General features: G+C 37.0%; 1 long non-coding RNA gene across 1 annotated transcript; it reads right to left on the reverse strand.

Annotated features, from left to right (window-relative positions):
* Positions 1 to 672: 672 nt before the first annotated feature.
* On the reverse strand, positions 673 to 8286 carry LOC117432501 (uncharacterized). The gene is made up of 2 exons (XR_004548805.2): positions 8198 to 8286; positions 673 to 1424 (listed from the first exon to the last, which is right to left on the reverse strand). It is a non-coding gene; the product is annotated as an uncharacterized LOC117432501 (long non-coding RNA).
* Between the last annotated feature and the right edge of the window lie 226 nt (positions 8287 to 8512).

An 8512-nucleotide genomic window follows, 5' to 3' on the forward strand; every position in this document is an offset into this window, starting at 1 on the left:
AAAAGACAGATCAGCGGTAAAGAAGGCTTGCTGGCAGACATAAGCAACAACATTGTGTTTAATTGTAAAGCTTTGTTTAACCAAATAGTCATTTTAAAGACAATCTTGTCTTTGTAAGTTTTGAAAGTAGTCGTGTGTTAGCTTATGTTTTAGCCCTGTATGTAGTTATGTAGTTGTTACCCAAAACAGCAAAGACAGCCTGAAGCCTGGCACCCTTTTAGAACATAAGAACATGACAAAGTTTACAAACGAGAGGAGGCCATTCAGCCCATCTTGCTTGTTTGGTTGTTAGTAGCTTATTGATCCCAGAATCTCATCAAGCAGCTTCTTGAAGGATCCCAGGGTGTCAGCTTCAACAACATTACTGGGGAGTTGGTTCCAGACCCTCGCAATTCTCTGTGTAAAAAAGTGCCTCCTATTTTATATAATTAATTTCTTAAACTAAATGTATGCAATGTGTATAGACTAGGAGAGAAGTGCCCACTCTGGTAAAACAGCTTCTCTATCTTAATAAACAATTGAATCATTTCCTTGACAAAATTTATTAGTATCAGTATGAAGACAATGATGCTGATAATAAAACACATCGGGCTCTATGCACAGTACATTTAGCACTGTGATAACCGTCCACCATTGTCAAAGCAATGCGCTTACAGAAATAGCCAGAAACAATTACATGTATGAGCTCTTTATTTGCATGCAGCAGTTATGTGTTGAAGCTTTTTAAAATCAACATTGTGTTGTCTAAGTAGAGTAAAAAAAAGCATCTTAGCATCGGCTCATTGTGAACAGTTTATCAACATTCATTATTTAATACAACACAAGAACTGTAATCCTTTAGTTTTAATTGTGTGGGTTATCAAGACATCAGAAGAAGCTGCAAATTCATATGATACCAGGAATAATGCATGTGTCTCTATGCAGAGCTTAAGAAGCCTGCTCTGTATTGAAGGGTTCAAGACTGTGGAGCACAAACTGTGATTCTCATCCTTCAAATAACGCTGAAGGAATGTGAAGCTCACAGCACTTTACTGAGCAGTTATCATTGCTGCGTTTTCTTTTTCCAGCTTTCTTTTTCGTGCTTCTCCTTGTATGCGTTGTCTTTCCTCCATCTCCTTTTGTCTTGCTCGTTGTTGCTTTTGGATTTCCATTTCCTCATTTTGTCTTTTCGCTTCTGCACTTGCCCTTTCTGCTGTTTCAGTATTATGACATGGTCGGCAGTAAACTGCATTGCCGTATGTGCCATAATCACCAGTGATTTGACAGCTGCATCTGCAACAATGATATACTTTAACATATTCTTTACTAGGACCACTGCCACCCATATTTATCCTTCTCTTGAATGTATTCAATATGCAGACCTAGCTTTTTTTGATTTTGGAACCCTTTTGTTGAAGTCTTCTGTTCCAATGATGAGATGATTCCTACAAGATGGAAGTAAGATGTTAGTAACATTCATCCCCTGCCACGACTGTAAATTACAACTTTGTCAAGTCGGGTCTTAAAGGATCCAAGTGATTCTGTCTCACAGCATGACTAGGTAGCCCATTCCATACCCATACCAAAATACTGCAAGATGATTATCGCTTCCATTCACTTCAGTCAAGCAGAACAGTGGGGTTATGTAGCTATGAACTGACTGATCTGCTCATAACCAACTTAAGCATTAGGTATCATGTTGGGATGTTACATTTCAGTGTGAACTCCAACCCACAGCTTCCATAACTTTGAAACAGCAAGACACAGTGTCAGAATGTTGGCTTTATGGTGACACAGCCTGCTCTAACAGCCTCAGCCACTCACAGCTGAACTTCCGTTTGCATTCCAGTTTGAACCCTAACATTCAACGTCACCACATGTAGTATAATAGAGACAAGCAAGCGGACTCAGCAACATTGTGACACTTCTGTTATCCCTTAAATACAGTTTAGAAGATTGAACAGTTTCAAAATCGGAGGAATTTGATGAAGTCACTTTTAGTCAAAAACAGCCCAGCATATGGCATGTATTACAAACTGCATTTCGCTTTATGTTCAATTTATCAATTTGAGTGTAATGAGACATTATCTAGTCCAATTCAGTCAAATGTCAGTTTAATGTATCATCTGAACCCAGTTACTTTACCAAGAAAACGGCATTTATTTTATAAGCAGCCAGAAAATCTAGTGCAGATACATTATCCCATTTTCACACAGGGACTTCAGAGTGTTGTGTGTGCACTGAAGCAAGACTCGCAACCTGTTTTGTTCACACTTATCTTAATGTGTCTTTGAGTGTGGCTGACTACTGGACTAACTAATCCAATTCCCGGGGTAGATTCGAGTAATTTTACCCTGCATTAATGTGCGTAAAAAAACTTAGCCACTTAAAAATGAATGCAACTTACTTTTTTAATCGTGCATGTGTCATGTACATAAAGATATTACACACAAGCATAACAAAGAACTGCAGAGTCATGCCAGTGCTAGTGTGTCTACACTGAAGAATAAAAGAACAGTGTTCAATCTGTTTGTAGTGTGAGCAAGGCTGCATTAATAAGTCCCGGATCAACTTTGCTCAAGTGTGAAAAAGAATATTGTCTGCATGATAGTGTAGGTAGGTACAGACATGTGAAAACAGCTGTTCATGGAAGGAAATTAAAGAGATACTCCAATTTCAAGCAATAGTTGGATGCCTGATATCAAAAGCAAGGATAGGCGGATGTCGGATTATCACATTTTCTTTGCTTGTTTGATATCCTATTGTGCTGTATTTCTGTACTGTAAAAATTGCTTATTTCACGGCATTGCACAGTATAAAACAACGTATTTTAAGAGGTGCTAAAGAGTCGTAAGCAATGGTTAAGAATTGTCTCTAGAATTATATACAACAAATGTTCCTAAAATATTGAATTGCTTACCTTAAAAACAGTAAATGCTAAATTCAAGAATATATAGTTTTTTTCCACCTTTTTAAAGACATTCTATTTTCACTAGCAGTGAATTATCAAACAAAATAAAAACATAAATACATTTAAAAATGACATGTGAAATGTCCCCTTGTATTGGACAGAGCAATCTTTAGCAGAAATATTTTTGATCTTTGATGCAGCTGGTGACTTTTTAGTTGAAGACATGTTAAAGAAATCCTGCAGTTATGTGCAATGTGTGTTCAATCATTTACCAGAAGCAAACTAAACTGGCTGCCAGGTTTCTAAATGCAGTGTAACAGGTAGTGCAGGAATAAGACAAACGTTTGCTGAATTTTTTAAGCAATAAAACACATGTATATTTACACTATTCTTTCAGACATTTTCACAGCAATGGATACATTTCACATAAACCGTGAAATCCATGATAGCAGTGAAAATAATTCAGCCTGACCTATCATGTGTGTTCTATTTAATTATCTAATTTGTCAGGCCTACTTCAATCCAATAGGCTGATATGCCAAGTTATTACAGTGGCACCCTATGGGGAAGAGAGTCCCTTTAACTACTGAAGTGAGGTAGTTTTAGAAATGACCACTAGATGGTGCACTTGTTATCTCTGCCCCTTCTACACTTGTGGTAACTCTAAATTAGTAAATGAAAAATCCCACTACATACATACATACAAATATACATACATAGATGAGAGCTGTAGGGGGAGTCGTGCAATCACGGTTCAAATCTCACTCACTCCTTTCTTGATGTAGGATTCACAGGTAATGCTGCATTGGCTAGGGTCATTTTTCAGTTTTTTCTGATGCTTTGCCTTTGGTTTTCCTCTGCATTAAAAATAGCTTACCCTGATTTGTCATATTTTTAATTTGCTTTACCATACCCCTCTGTGCTGCACAATGCTAACCTGTACTTTGCCATTCTTTCAGTGTGCTTTATTACACTCTGCTGTGCTGTTACTGTGGGGAACATGTATGAGAGTCAGTAGAGGAACATTGGTTGCTTAGATTTGATGGAACATTGTCTTGATAGGTTGATCTTTAATTTACAATGACATTGAAGTGAAAAAAAGTGGTTGTCGTGACTCTAAAACCAGTTTATTTGACCACAAAACAGAAGAGCATGACTTGCTTCTGAGCCACAGAGCTGGATCTCATAAGGAGTGATGAGGTTAGTTTCATATTCATTTAATAATGAACAAAATGCTCCTTGGGACACTGCTGATCTGTTGTGAAATAAATAAATAAACCAGCACACAAGAATTGTAGATGATTGTGTCATTAATTATTCAAAATAGAGGATTTTAATAAAGTAGCCTCAGACACTTTATTTTAGTTTAATTTTCCAGTTTTTGCTGTAAATAAGTTCGGGAATCACTGTATGAGCACTACAGTCAGTAAGTTACACTGTTAAACAGACAGAACCATATTTTAAAGTGTTACCTCTATTCTAGAAAAATCATGTTCATTTTACAAAATTAAATACAAAACACCTTGACAGTGCTTAAGAGAAGTTGAAATACATGCCAGTTTGGTTTAAGTTTTTTCACATTAACGGGTGTTTTACTCCTTTCAAAAGATACCAGTCAATGGTCTGTATTGCACTAAAACAAACGTGCTAATTGGATTATTTTGATGATTTAATTTAATTTTGTTTAATAATACACATCCAGTAACAGTCATTGTGTCTGGATGTAGAGCTTGGAGTATCACTGTGCGTTGGAAATATCTACTAGTTACTAGCACCACCTTGTGGCAAGAACACATTCTGCTTAGGTTTGAATAGGTATTGGATTTCTGATGCGCACAGATATACAGGCGGACCTTTATACCTGGCTCCCGTTTCCCACATACTGTCATTACAGGAGCCCTTTGTCTGGCACATTTCCTTAGAAGCGATTATTTCTGTATATTTATATTTGTGGTCCAATAATTCTTCATTTGTAATACTAATAAATAGTTGTAACCTTCTTGTGGCACAAGTTTATTTTTGGCACATTACTTTCTGTAGATTTTGCACTGATCCCACTGGCACATTGATGTTCTCCTGTTCTCAGCCCGCATAGGTGTAATTTGAAGAAGCTGAGCACCTGGTATAAAAGTTTCTGATTTCATCTATTCGAGAGATTGGATTGTGTCATGGATGTGAACCCGGGTTTGTCTGGAGTGGAGGTTGGACGCACAGTCAGCAGGAGCAGAGAAGGAATTACAGTTGTTTGTGTTCGGTGATGGGTTGGGAGAAAAATTAATGAAACAGCCGCTGACATTTAGAGCAAGGCTCCTGCTGTGCTTCCTGTCTCCCTCCGTGTCGTGTGTGTGTGTTTAACTATTTTAGACTTAGTATTTTTAAAAGGCATTAGGGATTTTGGAGGAGTGCTGGAGACAGGGTGCTTTAAAGTATTGGTTTTATTGTTGTTCTTAGTAAGCCCTGTCTCTTCGATCGTATTGAGCAGCACTGCACTTTGTTTGTTTATTATAATTAACTATCTATTGTTTTTTATTGAATAGTGCAAACCCCATGCCGTGACTGTGTAATCTAGACTTGTCCTATTTGTTCAATATAGTTAACCACCTGTGTTTAATAAAATGATGTTCATTGCCCTGAATATTGTTGTGGTCTTAGTTTATTTCCTTCTGGTATTCTGCCTGACTGATCTCTAACTGATCAGAAAGAACCAGTGCCCCTCCCGGGTGCTACAAAAGTGAATTCCTATTCAAACATTGCTTACGACTCTTGCAAAATCACACTTGTCTAAAGGCGTATGAGAATAGCACCCACATCTGATTGACAGATACAAGTGCAACAAGTGCTTAGGGTCGGGGAGAAACGTGATAAAGGTGCGAACCACAGCTTAGATTCTCCAACAATACAAGTATATGAGAAACTGGGTTGAGACTGAACTATAAAACCCTGTAACAGGACGAGCAGCCCTGTACATTGATTTGTTTGTTTTATTTTAGAACGGGGTCCCCCTCCGCCCCTGTGTTATTTTGTATTCTTTATTTGTTTTATTGTATTTATATGACGGCGAAGCGCCGGTTGTTTTGTTGTATTTATTTAAAAATGTATTTACAGCGTTTCCTCGTGGAAATGCGTGACTGTCAGCTGGCGATTATTGAATTAGCTGGCAGTCATGCTACCTGTGCAGACTGTGGCCGAGGGTTAATGAGAGAATTGCCAGCTAGTTAAACCCCTCGGCCACGGTATAAAAAGCCTGCAGCTCTCCATGTTTGGGGTGGGTGTTGGAAGGAGAGAGTGAGCGAGAGTGGAGAGAACTGAGAAGAGCAAAAATGAAACTTAAAAAAAGAGCGATACAGGAACAGTGAAGGCTACAGCCCAGCCTGACCTGTATTTTTTATTATTTGGTGTTCGAGATTTGTTTTGTTTAACTATTTATTTTGCTCTGTGAGCACGTGTTCTTTTTGTTAAAATATTTGATTTATTTTTGTGATTTGTTAATAAAAACGACGGCCAGCCGATTCTTTCTTTTGAACTGCAATGCCTGGTGTCAGTGTTTTCCCGTCCCTGCTTCTGCCGTGACGTCACCGCTCAGTCACCCTGTCACAAACCCTAATCGGGAAATCACCCCTCTATTACAACCTTCGATTCAGCAATTTGATTGGTTTAATTGTCCCTCGTGTTTTTACTGCTGTTGGGCATAACTCATTCCAATATGCAGCTGCTCACGATTGGAATGAGTTACAATCAAGGCTTAAACTCCCTGGTTTTATCTCAGAGGGTGCTTTCTTTTCTAGACGTGAAGCTCTTTTCCCTGTTTCATGTGCTTGTGAAAGCAGATGCTGATTTTATTAGGTTTTTATTTTTTATTTTATTGACTTCATATTGCTGTAATGTCTCTAACTGTCTATGTATTGTTGTTTGTTGTATTTATGTTGCCGCTTGGCCAGGTCGGCATTTTAAATGAGAACTTGTTCTCAATGTCTTTACCTGGTTAAACAAAGTTTTGAATAGAATTGAATTGAATATAACCGAAAAAATAAAAGCAACCTCTTCCATAAAAAGGTAAAATAAATAAGTCCAAAAAAGTTTCTGGGACCTAAGGTTGTGAAGAACCCCCTAGTCTCTACAAGTCGCCTTAGATAAAAGCATCTGCAAATGACTAAACAATAATAATAATAATAATAATAATAATAATAATAATAATAATAATAATAATAATAATAATAATAATAATATGTGCCTATAAAGAACAATCCTTAATTTATTTCAATATCACAATGTATTCTCTGGTGCAATACTAATATTCATATTTACATGCATTATCTGAATGTTTATGTATGTTGGTGAAAAATCATAATAAAAATGTTAAACATTAATATGCGTTTGTTACATATGTTTTTGAATGGTCATATGTTAATTATGTATATATTCTAAAATTAGCCAGCCTCCACTTATAAGCCCGTTTGAATTTTTTGAACAAGGCACTGTTCTCCACGATAAATGAGTCGTGGCATGAGCCAGGGTACTTGGCAACTACAGTACATCCGTGATAATACATTGAGCATCATATAAAACTTGCACAGTTAAAGATTGATGATGTTTTCATTCCTTGAATCTGGGGATATTGCAAGTGTGCAATCTATTACACCGAGCACGTTTGGGAGGCCAGACAACTGATAATATTTGTGTTTGGTTCTATTTTGTTCCACATCCCCAGTTGGAAACATTATACAGTCTACACTTGCCCTATGACAAAGTTATTACCTAGTTATTACCTCAGAAAAATCAGAGGTAATAACTAGTCATGCATTTTTTTTTTAATGATCCCAATGTTTTCATGATTTTAAATTGTGGTGATAATTGAGGGAGAGCTAATATTCATTCCCCTTGGTGTATATTCAGATCGAATATGAAAAATAATAATGTCTATCAACAGGGAGACTGGAGGGGATAATTATTGCCGTGCACTCTGCAACCATTAGTGCTTAAACCGTACTCCTCAATAAATATCACACATGTACAAAATACACGCATATTAAATACATAAACTATGAGCTACTGACTCATATACCTCACATGTATAACGCAGGCTAAGTTGTAACTCAGAAGAAATAAAACTTTTTTGAACACCAACACTGATGAAAAGAGACCGCTTTTTGTACCTTTAAATGCACGACTGCTGTAACAATTAACCCAATATCTGTGGTAATAAAATCATCTGTCACCACTACAACATGTCAATATGGGTTAGCTCTTGAGACAAGAGTTCACAATCCAAAATACACAAGTTTATTTAGAATATTAAAATGTACTCACTTCTACTATTAACCGTGCCCAAGTTTCCAGTCTTCAGTAATGCTGCGTTGAAATGCAGCTTTTCAATACTTCCTCTGTTCTCTTTGAATACAACAGACATGTGCCGCCCACACGCCACCACTGCACTTATGCTCACACAGTGAACACCACATGAAAGAGCAGAAGTATCTTTTGATTTACAACTCGCCAAGAAAGCGTTGTTAATCACTTACATATTGATCAGGTTTTAAATAAAGGTACCAATTCCAACTAATACAAAAGCATAGGCCAGATGTTTACTGACTAACTTAACTATTAGATAATTATTTAAAAGCA

This window comes from Acipenser ruthenus, chromosome 52 (assembly GCF_902713425.1).
Source record: "Acipenser ruthenus chromosome 52, fAciRut3.2 maternal haplotype, whole genome shotgun sequence".
NCBI lineage: Eukaryota > Metazoa > Chordata > Actinopteri > Acipenseriformes > Acipenseridae > Acipenser > Acipenser ruthenus.